This window comes from Arachis hypogaea, chromosome 11 (assembly GCF_003086295.3).
Source record: "Arachis hypogaea cultivar Tifrunner chromosome 11, arahy.Tifrunner.gnm2.J5K5, whole genome shotgun sequence".
Taxonomy (NCBI): Eukaryota; Viridiplantae; Streptophyta; class Magnoliopsida; order Fabales; family Fabaceae; genus Arachis; species Arachis hypogaea.
In genome coordinates, this window is record NC_092046.1 from 20,087,435 (window position 1) to 20,102,666 (window position 15,232).

At 32.1% G+C, this 15,232-nt stretch overlaps 1 long non-coding RNA gene across 1 annotated transcript; it reads left to right on the forward strand.

The window, feature by feature from the left end:
* Positions 1-2,485: 2,485 nt before the first annotated feature.
* On the forward strand, positions 2,486-3,605 carry LOC112723811 (uncharacterized). The gene is made up of 2 exons (XR_003163180.3): positions 2,486-2,668; positions 3,310-3,605. It is a non-coding gene; the product is annotated as an uncharacterized lncRNA (long non-coding RNA).
* Positions 3,606-15,232: the final 11,627 nt, after the last annotated feature.

The window sequence follows — 15,232 nt, forward strand, 5'->3', positions numbered from 1 at the left end:
AATTTATCATGCCTTACAATAATTATCTATAAAAAAATATATATATATCCTGAAAAATTATTAAATAAATTTATTCTTTTTGCCTTATTTTTATATTAAAAATTTTTGTTTTGTCTTTTTTAATTGTTATTATGTTATTAGAATTGTTAAATAATATTAAAAAAATTCTTTAAAAATAGAAATAGCGATGGCACCTTGAATAATTAATTCAATAAAATTAAATTTAAACAAATAAGATGATTCTATCAATTATACAAATAATAGCATATTTATGAATATTAATAATGAAAATAGTCTCACTAATATAAATGATCAATACAATAATTATATGAAAAAACAACTAATTACATAATTGCATAATTTTCAAGATCCTATATAGTTGAATCTAATGGACAAATAAAAAAATATCTATATGATAATATCCTAATATTTTAGCATATTAATCATATTATAAATTTATATACCATATTTTAATTTTAAGTCAACTCCTTAAACACATTATAACATAAGCCATCTAAAAAGATACACCAAATTAACAAATATCACATGGATCACAACATACACTCTAAAATCTAAATTGTCACGATATTTCAAATAAAAAGAGCATCAATACAGAGAAATCAATGAATATAACCAAAATAAAGAGCAACAAAGAGACACACAAAAAAATAATAATAAAGAGAATCAATAAAAACATTAACATATAAACTACATACAGGAATAATGTATATATTAATTGTGAATCACAAAAAAAGACTATATATATATATATAACCACATATACAAACAATGTATATATTAATTGTGAATAAAAAAAACAGATAATATATATATATATATTTATTTATGAATTGAAGTATACATGACTAAATAGAATATTACAAAACAAAATTATAGTAAGATTATTTAAAAATAATGTAAAGATGACACATCTTTTTTGTTAATCAGAAGATAAAAGAAAAAAAAGTATGCGCCTAATAATAAACAATTAAAATAAAAAAAAATTTTAAAAAAATAAAAAAATGAAATGTATAAATAAAGATAAAAAAATAAAAATTAAATAAATTATAAAAATTGTACCTTAAACATGGGAGAGAGAAAAAGGAAGAGAGGGAGGGAGGAAAAGAGAGAGAAAAGAGAGCAAATGAGTAAAAAATATTTGATCTTATATAAATAGATGGTATCGAGAAAAATAAACCAATTAAATTAATTCATATATTTCATTATCATATTTATTATTTATTAAATAATTTGATATTTACTCCAATCAAATCAAATAATTAATATAATTAACCAAATTAATTAACTGATATAATTAATTATAATTAATCAATTCATATAAATTATAATAAATAATGAGATTTGAATGTCTAATCAAATTAACTAATTAATATAATTAATTAATTATAATTAATTTGCTTGAACGAATTAAATGAAATAAATAAGGAAACACCTCAAGAGTATGTCACATCAGTTCCATTATTAAGTGCAAAAATTCGATTTTTATATAATAGAATAATAAATAGAATAGATAGATAATAAATATATTTTTTAAATTAATATAATTATGCATTATTCATTAAATACTAATTGTAATATTGTAATATAATTATAATAAAGATATTTTTTTAAAATCAATTTATTTAGAGAAATATAAATTGGTTATTAATAACCGGTGCCATTATCATATTATTATTATTATTATTATTATTATTATTATTATTATTATTATTATTATTATTATTATTATTAAAATAATTAAAAATATTTTTGATTGATAATTGATAAGTAGTTTAATAATGTATTAAATATTGATTTTATATAACTATAATAAAGATATTTTTATAAAATAAACTTAGAAGAAAAAATAGTGCATTTATTTTGGCGGGAAAATGGATTCATGAGAAATCGACACCTCACTTCTATTAATTGGGGAAAAACCCAGTTTTAGTATATTAAGTAGATTTATAAAAGTTATAATATCCATATATAGTAAATCAAATAAAAAAATTAAATAAACATAAATAACAATAAATATATTTGATAAAATAACTTTTAAAATTTAAAAATATTATAATAGATATAAACATAAGAATTAAATTTAAAAATTAATTAATGTATAATGTTATATTAGATTTTTTTATTTTAATAAATACAAACTATCTTTAAAAAATTTTATATTTAGTGTATTTAAAAGTACTTTTTATTTTTAAAACTATAAATATAAACACATAATTTTATTAATTTATCAAACACAAAATAAAAAAATTTAAACACTTCCTTAAAAGAAATTTACCAAACAAAGCCTAAATATTCGGTCTTTGGTTGTTATTATAGTATGTAATAAATGACCTTGACCTTGACCTGTTTTATCATTTATGATATTTTGACCATAAAGCGTTAGCCATATTCCGATCTAGAACACACCGTAAAATTTCATACTACGAAGGTGCTCTATATATACAGATTAATTTTTCCGATATATAAAGCAACATACATTAGTTATTTTTCAGTATTTTCATCATACAACAATTATTTCTTGTTCATACAAAAATGGTTTCCAAGAATATCTTAGTCATCATGAGTCTCTTGGTCTTGGCGGTTGTTTTCATCCCTTCAGAGGTAGCTGCAAACAATTTTCATGACACTACCTCTGGCTTAAAAGAAGGTTTGTTTAGGTTTATTTTACACAACAAAAAAAAAAATCAAATTTATAGATGCATAAGAGTTCGGTCTTTTAATTTGCATATGATTTTTCTAATTAAAGAATAAAGTTTTGATATTTTGTATGGTGATTATATATTTAATTTGATAGACCCCAATTTTGAGCCCAGGTTAATATGGTGCTACTTGACTAATAACGTATCTTTGTACAAATATATTTATACCAATACATTGATTTTATATTCAAACACTAGACTTAACTCTCATAAGATATTGTAAAAAATCCTTGCACGTTGTGAATTATCTTAGGCTTTGACGAATTTGAGAACTAGTTGAACTTTTTCCTCCTTTGTTGTCAAAGTGTATATGAAAATGTGATTAATGAAACTGTTTTTATAGGAAGAAAAATTTATATAGCACTCTATTTCATTGCACTTTTTGATTCGCATATATCATTTTTTTTCTATCTCAAATCCTAAATATACAAAAAACTTAATTATTTAAATATATAAACCGGTCTCTCTTTTTGTCATAATTTTTAAGTAGTTGTGGTAATTATATGTCAGATATATATGTCTTATGTATCTTTTAAAAGGAATAGCACTCGATAATTTTTTAAACAAAAATTCTTGTTTTTCTACACAGTTAATAAAGGAGAAGAATCAAAATCAGATCTCAAAATAGATGAGTCGAGAAGGATTGATCAGTCACAGTGTAAAAAATGCTGTGGCTTCTTGACACCATGGGGTTGTGGCATATGTTGCTAAAGATAACAGTGGTTGGAACCCTATATACAATGAATAAAGCATACACTCATGTTGTCATGGGAATAAGAGTTTATTTGGTAGTGAATTATGTTTCAACAAGTACTTCTATGGTCAATCATCGGTTATAATTTATAATACACATGAGAATAGCATATATGTTTTTCTATTATGAAATTAGCACACACTTTTTTGCGATTCACCAATATCGTTTTTTTTTTATTTGGGCGACTAATTCACCAATATCGTTTAATGAAGCACATAGTTGAATAAAAAATGGATAAAGTAAAACAAAAAATCTAATCAATCACTATGTATTTATATGTATTTATATATATTTATACATATTTTATATATTTTTAGAATAATTATGCAATAAAGATCACAAAAACCGTCACCAATCGGTCACCTCTATAGGAATATGCATGGAATGATCACACACTAAGTTTATGCAATATAATCATTCTTGATTTACGTTTATAATGAAACTTCGTAAATAATATAGTCAATTTATGTTTACAGAATTATAATCAAAATACAAATAAAAGTATAACATTACAATGGTATGACAGATTTTTTATGTAAGTGAAAGTTTGATTATATTGTTATAAAAATTGTTGAGTATTCAACTATATGCAAAGTTTGATTATTCTATAGTGAAAGATCGATTTAACCATTTTTGTGGTTGATTAATTTATAGCTTGATTATAAATGTAAATCTAGTTTGATTCTATTATTTATGAAATTTGACTATAAATATGAATAAGTTTTATTATATTAGTTATAAATTTTGATTATATTATTTATAAAGTTTTGTGATAAATGTGAATGTATACTAATTTCCAATTCCAACATGTATATATTGTAATACCAAAAACTAATTGAAGTTTAATTTTTGGTATCCATATAGCCCAATTGCCAGAAACTGTTGATAATTTTCTATTGGAAACATTAAGATCTATAGTTGGTATAAAAACATTAAGATGTATATAGAGTACAAAAAGAAGTTTTATTTATAAGTTTTAATTATATTTATGTGATCAACCTAATATCAAATTAAATCAATATAAAATCTAATATTCTAATCAAATCCTAATATATTCTAACATCTCCACATTATATCTTTTCAATTTAATGATGTTTAAATATAATTTTTTATTGTTAATAAAATATGATTTGAATTCTTTCTCTTTTTTTTATTTGCAATATTTAATTTATAGTTTCTATGATATTTGAATCCTAGCGTATTTGTTTTACTTTTAAGATTTTGAGGATAGTTTTAGCGTGTTGACTCTTCATGCTCGAGCTACTAAAAGTTGCATTGCCACACCGATCATGATTTTATTATTAGGATTAAATTTTGGAATTATGTGAATTTGTGTATTCGATAATTATATTGTTCCTAGTTGGTCTTGTTGTAGACACATACATGTTTAAGGGATTCACATGATGTAATATAGAAGAGAATTTGTCACCTATGGAATTAAGGAATCAATAGCTATAACCAGTTTCTTCAATGTATCAATCATAAACGAAATTAGAAATTAAATAATTATCATATAAAATTAAACCAGCCTCAAATAATTAGCATTCTTTTGAGATAGTTCAAAATATCTAGTAATTTTTTTTGTTATTTTTATGAGACGCTTGTTATATCTTTCATATCTCTATTTTCTTTGAGCAACCCTCGCACGAAAATCTCAATTATTTTTCTCATGGGAACACTCTTTTATTACTGGAATGATTTGGTTAACTTTCTGACACAACACTGATCAAGAGTTTTAAGGTTTTATTTTTGTCTCGTTTCCCCACACATAAAAAACATGAAGTCAAGTATTTGAGTTGATCGAATAATCAATTTATTCATTATTTATTAAACGTCAAAACTATATTTTTTTATTTAAATAAAACAAATATTTTATTTATGAAAATACATAAACACTAGAGTATTTATGAAATTGCATAATAGGACACATCTTGAAAGTTGAGGGGGAGGGGGTTTCACATATAAACGTATTTCGGCATCTCAGACTTCGTTTTGTGACAGAGTGACGCTAAGTCATATCTAGGAAGCACACGGGATATGTAATGGGGGCAGAGATCGGGTGCTGAGCATTCGAGGTATGCTCGAAAATAAAGTGAGGTCTCAACACCCGAGATGCATACAGTTTCCTTCTTCTTGCCTCAGCATCCGAGATATTGTCTAGCCTCTATTATGGGTCACAGCACCTGGGATGTGTGTAATATTGTTCAGGTGTCTGTACACCCAAGATATGTTGGAGAAAGACTTTATTTATAGAGCTCATTCCAATATCACCCATCACACAATTCACAAACCAATCTTTTGTTTCCCTTATCTCTGTTTTGTTCTGATGGAGAATAATTAATTCTTCTTTGTCGTGGTTTATCCCAATGGGATAGTCAAACACGGTGATGAAGGAGTAATTTTTGAGTCTAGTAAGATTGTCATGCTGCGCACTAACCAGGTTAATACCCTATATGCACTCAAGATGGTCATGCTAAGCAATATGGGGAAATAGGTATGAAGGAGGTCGGGCGCGTTGCATACAGATTTCTGAACGCCCTTCCGAACAGTGAATTTACCAACCGGTTATTTTGGATTGATAGGAATCAATATGTGAGGAATATTCAACGTACATGCACGACTAATGCCGCAACATGTGATGGAGTTGTATGCTGCGATCCGTGATGTGGTTGTGGGTGGTGGTGTGGGTTCGAGTCCTGAAGTTGTCCTACTCAAGGCCACACCGATTCATTATGCCTAACCTCATGACAGCACAGACGACGATGACAGTGAGGGTGATTCCACTGATGTTGTCGGGTCCGGGTCCTTTAGCGAAACAGCTTCCGAGGATGAGTATGTGCCGGAGTCTCCCATAGGAGGTGTTGGTAGGTTTCTGGTGCTCTCCTTTGGCCATTTCTCGACTGCCGGATGTTCTTAGCCATTATCAGACGTTGAACTTGGACGCAATGCATTCTGATGATCTTCTGAATGCGGGTGACGGGGAGGATTATTACAATACGGATGGTGGTGTAGAATTCTGGGTTAGCCACAGATTCAGAAACTATGAATCAGTTCTAATTATGGTGAAAAACTAAAGTATTAGACGAAATACAGAGTACAGAGTGGTTGAGTCTGATAGGCTTAAATACCACTGTCGTTGCACGCAATTTACCAACGGTTGTCTATGGAGTCTTCGTGTGACACTACGACAGAAACTTGAATTACTGGTATATGTTCCGATTTACTTAATACGCATTAGAGTATGTTACGTTAATTTTTGTGTGTTGCCGAAAATTGACACCCGTGAGAAATTTGTAGGGAGGTGCGGAGGGTCAGTGGAGCACATACTTATCTGGCACTGACAATGTCTTGGGACCATGCTCAGTTGGATAGTGGTTTGATTTGCAACGTCGTGTTACCTATGATAAATACTGACCCGTCGGTGTCTATCCCAGTCTTTCAAAATGTTGTGCACCAGAGTTACCATTTCAGGCCTTCATATCGAAAGGTGTTGATGGCAAAGCAGAAGGCGATTGCCAAGATCTATGGAGACTGGGAAGAGTCGAACAACAGAATATATGCACTCTTACAATCTTTGCAGGAGTGCCTACCCGGTATGATTCACAAATGTGTTGTTGTTCCTTATTACAATGGGGACATGGTTGATGGAGAGTGGAGTTCGTTTGATTAGGAATTTTAGGCATATCTTCTGTGCATTGAAGCATTCAAGCATTGTAAGCCTTTTGTATTTGTAGATGGGGCCCACTTGTACGGAAAGTATGGGGGCATAATGCTAATTGTTGTGGCTCAAGATGATAACAACAATATTCTTCCCATAGCTTTCACATTAGTTGAGTCAGAGACAACAGAGTCATGGTCGTTCTTCCTCTCGAATTTGAGACATGTTACTCCACAGCCTGGTATTCTTATCATATCAGATAGGTCGTAGGCCATTTGCGTTGCCCTTAACGCACCTCAAAGTGGATGGTATCCTCTGTTAGAATTTACATAATTATATTCCATAATGTATATTAGTTGGTAACTTAAAAATTATTTACAATATGCACGTACCTAGCTGCAAGTGGGAACCTGACGAGATCGTATCCTGCTGGGCTGAAACACGGGAACCTATGGTATATCCACGAGACAACAAGTGGCACACACCCAGCAATGTCAGTCACATTACGCCCTGTTGCAGTGCACAACGAGTGATACGTATGACATAACAGTGTTGACCTCTGTGACAACTAACTACATCGCTCAAAATCCTCCAATAGTGGCAGCCATCTCAAGGGGACAAGTGTGATAGACTTGTCTGTGAACAGAAACCCCCAATGAGCATTATCAAGTAGCACCGGGCATATTGACGGAGTGTATCCAGACCTGCACCCTCAGGATTGTGTGCAACCTTGTTCCTCAGCTAGGTCATTGACGAACGGATTTTCTGCTAGTAAAGAATTTTACAGATAAAGTCTCGTTGAAAGTATAGTTTCTAAACCAGCAAAGAATCCTTTCGTACAAAAGTTTGGTTGTCACAAGTAACAAACCCCTAATAAAATTGATAACTGAAGTATTCAAACCTCGGGTAGTCTCTCAAGGAATTGCAGGGAGGTGTGATTTATTATTGATTATGGAAAATTATCTTTTTGGGGTTTTTGAATAATTAACAGAAAAAGTAAATTGCAAGAAATTTAAATAATAACTAATAAAATTCTTAGCAGGGTATGAAAACTGGAAATCCTATCCTAGTTACCCGTATCAATTGTGATGAGAATTGTTCATTACTCCCACTTAGTTAACCCTTACTAAATAAAGGAAAGTCAAGTGGACTAATTAGTTTAATTCCTCAAGTCCTAGTCAACTCCTAAGGAAAGCCTAGCTTTAGAGGGATCCAAATCAACCAGCAAATTTTAATTGTCAATCAATAAAGGAGTTTGATAACTCAAGTGTCACCAATTAATCAATTCAAGCTAAGAATGTAAAAAGCTAAATTAAAATCATAAATCTGAAATACCTCAAATTACATTAAATATAAAATCAAATCTAACATTGGAAAGTTCATAGCCAAAATGAATAAGAAGAGAATCCACAAGAGGAATAGATAAACTAAAGTAATGGAATAAATAAAAATTAGAAGAAAAACAAATTAAAGGAACATTGAACCTAGAATTGGGAAGAATAAACCATAAACTAAGAGAAATCCTAAATCCTAAAACCTAGAGAGAGGAGAGAGCCTCTCTCTCTCTAGAAACTACATCTAAAACCTAAAATTGTGAATTATGAATGTTGTTTTTTGATTGAATGGATTCCCCCACTTTTTAGCCTCTAATATGTGTTTTCTGGGCCAAAAACTAGGTAAAAAACAGCCCAGAAATCGCTGGGAGCGAATTCTGATCCGTACAGGTTGCTGATTTTCTGCAGAACCACGGGTGCGCATCACTTTTCTTTAGAGAAACTATGGCAAATTATATATCATTTCGAAGCCTCGGATGTTAGCTTTCTAACGCAACTGAAACCGCCTCATTCGGACCTCTATAGCTCAAGTTATGACCGTTTGAGTGCAAAGAGGTCAGGGCTGACAGCTTTGCAGTTCCTTCAATTTCTTGTATTCCTTCCACTTTTGCATGCTTCTTTTCCATCCTCCAAGCCATTCTTGCCCTGTAATCCCTGAAATTACTTAACGCACATATCACGGCATAGAATGGTAATAAGAGAGGATTAATATTAGCAAATATAAGGCCAAAGAAGCATGTTGTCAATCATAACACAAAATCAGGAAGAAAAACGTAAAACATGAAAATTGTATGAATAAGTGTGAGAATAATGGAAAAAATCCACTAGATTAAGCACATGATAAACCATGAAATAGTGGTTTATCAGTCATCCTCACACCGAAAATCTGCTTCACTCCCCCCGGCTGTGGTGGCGGCCTGGCGCCTAGTAAATCCTCAACCCACTCCCAAGTGGGGTGTCCATGCCATCGCTGGAAGTCTCTGGTGCAACCCCCGATCGGCTCTCTAGTAGTGCGCAGAACAATGTGGTAGGTTACATCCTCGAGCGTAATGCTGGTCACACCATGGAAGGTGGAACGTGTGGGTCTTGTGCCTCCACCGCTCGACAAATGCAGAGATCAAGGAATTATCAAACATGAAATCTCTCAACTCTACTGCATGCCCAAATATAGCCTCTCTTATATATGGCAATAGGATGTCCGGCGGGGGAGGGGGGTGACCCAAGGTCACACGGTATGGTAACAATAATCGTGCTCTCTGCAATTCCAATAATATTTACTCTAGTCTGTTAATCTCACCTAAAGCGTTTAATTGATGCTACACTTTACTAAACACTATTAAACCACCTAGATAAACAGTTATATTAAATGGCAACAGATTCCGCTTAATTCCACTAATATTTTAATTGAGAGTTACTTTTTTTTATTTAACACGTAATTATTTACTTACCTATTTTATTTATTTTGCTTAAGTAACAATTACTAATAATTAATTATACAAATTATAAAATCATACTTGGTACCGACGAAACTAACATACATCATCTAACTAAGTCTACTCACTATACCTACACCATTAACTAAGTTACTAAAGACTAAATGGTGGGGGATAAATATCGGTCTAGAATTTCTCAAAAGAATTTCGTTGCAAGCATAGTCCATACAAACAATTTATCCACCAATCAAAGTTTAAAAAGGTTGTCACAATACAAATCAAAATATTCGGGAGTATTAATCCCAGGTCGTTCTCCTTAGAAATTGTAATGAAGTGCACAATTATTGGCTATAAAAGGATATTGGGGGGTTGAGATAGCAATTGACAAAAATGTAAATAGCAAGAAAGTAAATGACAATTAACTAATAAAGGCAAAGAAATTCAAATGGTAAAAATGTCTTGGCAAGGGTTAATGGTTAAGGATCTCTATCCTTGTCACTAAGTACAACATGATAATTGCAAGGATCAATCCCATTTAGTCATCCTCTAACAATTGAAGAAAAGTCAAATGAGCTTCATCAATTCTAATCCGTAAGTCCTAGCCACTCACTAATTGAATTAGTGAGGACTAGTGTCAATGGACACCAATTATCAATCACTTGGACATTAGCAACTCAAGATCACTCAAGTAACCAACCCAAGCCAAGAAGAGGAAAATCTAACTCATAACTAAAAAAAACATTTCATCAAACACATAGAATGCAATAAAGAAAAACTATAACTAACATAAGCAAGAAATTAACAATAACAACTAAGGTAAACATAAAAATACATGAAAATATGAAATTGTATTAAAAGGGAATTGAAATTAACAAAAGAGTTCATGAACTATAATTGACAAAATAAAGAAAATAACAAGAGGAGTAGATAAACTAAAGTTCTAGAACAAATAAAAGTAAAGGAAAGCTAAATTGAAAGAAGATTAAGATCTAGATCTAAAAGAAACAAAACTAAAGAACCCTAAAACCTAGAGAGAGGAGAGGCTCTCTCCTCTCTAGAATTAAACCTAATGTGTGTATGAATGAATTGTTTCATCCTCCTTCACTCCCAGCCTCTAATTTGCATACTGGGCTCGAAACTGGGCCAGAAATGAGCTCTGAAATTGCCCCTAGCGTTTTCCTTTTAATGAGGCATGTGACGCCTGTCACGCGTACCCGCGGTTGAACTTTGCACAATCTCACGTATACGCGTCAGTCACACATACGCGTTGGTGGACGATGCTCCTGGTCACGCGCACGCGTCAGCCACGCGTACGCGTTGGGATCAGCTTCTCAAATCTTTAATTCTTTGTGTTCCTTCCACTTTTGCATGCTCCATTTCCATCCTCTGAGCCATTCCTGCCCTATAAACCCTGGAATCACTTAACAAACATATCACGACATCGAATGGTAATAAGAAAGGATTAAAATTAGCAATTTTAAGGCCTAGGAAGCACGTTTTCATTCTTAAGTACAAATTAGGAAGGATTCACAAAACCATGCAATTTATATGAATAAGTATAAAAATAGTTGACAAAATCTACTCAATTCACTACAAAATAAATCATAAAATAGTGGTTTATCAATCTCCCCACACTTAAACATTAGCATGATCTCATGCTAAGCTCAAGAAAAGCTATAAAGGGGTGAAGAGGGATGGTGGGATTTGTTAAATGCAACCTATCTATATGAATGCAACTAAATGCAAAATGTTTCTACCTACTTGGTTAAAAGTAAATCAATCCCCAAGAACATATGAACAAGTAAGGCTAAGAGAGTATGACGATTCATGAATTCCACTAATTCAAATTTTAAAATGAAGCACAAATAGACTTGCAAAAAGAAAGCTCATGAAAGCCGGGAACAAGGATTTGAGCATCGAACCCTAACTGGAAATAATTGCACTCTAATATCTCTAGTGTTTGAGGGTTGATTCTCTCAATTCTCTACAAATCGTGCTTTCTAAGGCTTTTTTTTCTTCTACGAATCAACATATATTCAATGCATGAATACACATATCAAGAGGTCTTTTCATGGGTTGTAATGGGGTTAGGGTCAAGGTAGGAATGTATTTAGTTAAGTGGACTAAAATCTGAATCCTTGATTAACCTAAACTTCCCACCTAACCTAAGACAATCCATGTAATCAAAATGCAAAACCTAACTACCCATTGACTATCTTTTGCCACATATTCATGCATCCAATTTTGAATACAATACATATGTATTGCTATCACCACTTACTTTAGGGCATTTTGTCCCCTTTTTATTGCTTTCTTTTTCTCTTTTTTTCTTTTTCTCCTTTTTATTTTTCTTCTTTTTATTTTTCTTCTATTTTTGATTTTTCTTTTGTTTTTTTCTTTTTCTTTTTATTCTTTTTATATACGTGGTGGATAATATATATATACGAGAGATCAATGCATATGATTAAGGTATTGAATGCACAAACATGTGCTCAATTATTTTTTACATTTTCACAAAAATATACAATACCCAATTTCCAAACTAAATATTCCTAAACCCAATTTCGCCACACTTACATTATGTACACTGATGAGCGGATAATTTATACGCTTTTAGGCATTATTTTTAGTATGTTTTTAGGAGAATCTAGTTACTTTTAGGGATGTTTTCATTAGTTTTTATGTTAAATTCACATTTTTGGACTTTACTATGATTTTGTGTGTTTTTCTGTGATTTCAGGTATTTTCTGGCTGAAATTGAGGGACTTGAGCAAAAATCAGATTCAGAGGTTGAAGAAGGACTGCTGATGCTGTTGGATTCTGTCCTTCCTGCACTCAAAGTGGATTTTCTGGAGCTACAAAACTCAAAATGGCGCGCTTCCAATTGCGTTGAAAATTAGACATCCAGGGCTTTCCAGAAATGTATAATAGTCCATACTTTGATCGATTTTAGATGACGTAAAAGGGCGTTGAAAGCCAGTTCTATGCTGCTGTCAGGAGTTAAATGCCAGAAACAAGTCACAAACCAGAGTTGAACGCCAGAAATACGTTACAACCTGGCGTTCAACTCCAAGAATGACCTCTGCACGTGTAACATTCAAGCTCAGCCCAAGCACACACCAAGTGGGCTCCGGAAGTGGATTTATGCATCAATTACTTACTTCTGTAAACCCTAGTAGCTAGTTTATTATAAATAGGACTTGTTACTATTGTATTAGACATCCTGGATTGTATTTTTGATCCTGTGATCACGTTTTGGGGGCTGGCCTCTTGGCCATGCCTGAACCTTTCACTTATGTATTTTTATACGGTAGAGTTTCTGCACTCCATAGATTAAGGTGTGGAGCTCTGCTGTTCCTCAAAGATTAATGCAAAGTACTACTGTTTTTCTATTCAATTCAACTTATTCCGCTTCTAAGATATTCATTCGCACTTCAACCTGAATGTGATGAACGTGACAATCATCATCATTCCTCCACGAACGCGTGCCTGACAACCACTTCCGTTCCACCTTAGATTGAATGAGTATCTCTTGGATCTCTTAATCAGAATCTTTGTGGTATAAGCTAGATTGATGGCGGCATTCATGAGAGTCCGGAAAGTCTAAACCTTGTCTATGGTATTCCGAGTAGGACTCTGGGATTGAATGACTGTGACGAACTTCAAACTCGCGAGTGCTGGGCGTAGTGACAGACGCAAAAGGAGGGTGAATCCTATTCCAGTATGATCGAGAACCCCAGATGATTAGCCGTGCTGTGACAGAGCATTTGGACTATTTTCACAAGAGGATGGGATGCAGCCATTGACAAGGGTGATGCCTCCAGACGATTAGCCATGCAGTGACAGCGCATCGGACCATTTTCCAGAGAGGATAAAAAGTAGCCATTGACAACGGTGATGTCCTTACATAAAGCCAGCCATGGAAAGGAGTAAGACTGATTGGATGAAGACAGCAGGAAAGCAGAGGTTCAGAGGAACGAAAGCATCTCTATACACTTATCTGAAATTCTCACCAATGATATACATAAGTGTTTCTATCCTTATTCTCTATTTACTTATTATTTAATTTCGAAAACTCCATAACCTTTTGATATTCGCCTGACTGAGATTTACAAGGTGACCATAGCTTGCTTCATACCAACAATCTCTGTGGGATCGACCCTTACTCACGTAAGGTTTATTACTTGGACGACCTAGTGCACTTGCTGGTTAGTTGTATCAAAGTTGTGAATGAAAAACGATTTATTAAGACGTGCGTACAGAGTTTCTGGCGCCGTTGCCTGAGATCACAATTTCATGCACCAAGTTTTTGGCGCCGTTGTCGGGGATTGTTTGAGTTTGGACAACTGACGGTTCATCTTGTTGCTCAGATTAGGTAATTTTCTTTTTGTTTTATTTTCAAAAATTTTTTAAAAATCTTTCAAAAATTTCTCCTTTGTTTTTGAAAAAAAATTTTTAAAATAAAAATGTTTTCAAAAATATATTTTTCTTCAGAATTTTTAAGAATGAATTCTAGTGTTTCATGAAGCATGTTGAAGCCTGGCTGGCTGTAAAGCCATGTCTAATTCTTCTGGATAGGGAATGTCAGGCGTGTCATGTCTGAGTTACATACTAAAGCTTGGCTGGCTATTAAGCCATGCCTGACCCTTTGATTGGAGCTTTAGACTAAAGAGCATAAGATTCCTAGAATTCATATTAAAAATTTTGGAATCCTTATTTTTCTTTTTCAAATTAATTTTCGAATAATACCAAAATAATTAGAAAATCATAAAATCAAAAAAATATTTTGTGTTTCTTGTTTGAGTCTTGAGTCAAATTGTAAGTTTGGTGTCAATTGCATGTTCATCCTGCATTTTTCGAAATTTCATGCATTCATAGTGTTCTTCATGATCTTCAAGTTGTTCTTGATAAATCTTCTTGTTTGATCTTGATGTTTTCTTGTTTTACATGTGCATTTTTGCATCCATAGAGTCTAAACATGAAAGATTTCTAAGTTTGGTGTCTTGCATGTTTTCTTTGCATTAAAAATTTTTCAAAAATAAGCTCTTGGTGTTCATCTTGACATTCAAGGTGTTCTTGGTGTTCATCTTGACATTCATAGTGTTCTTGCATGCATTCCTTGTTTTGATCCAAAAAGAAAAGAGAAAAACATGAATATGATGTTTTAATTTCTTCTCTCTCATCATTAAAAAATTCAAAAATAAAAAAAATATCTTCTCCTTTTTCTTCTCATAAATTCGAAAATTTGAGTTGACTTTTTCAAAACTTTTTAAAATTTAGTTGTTTCTTATGAGTCAAATCAAATTTTCAATTTAAAAATCTTATCTTTTTCA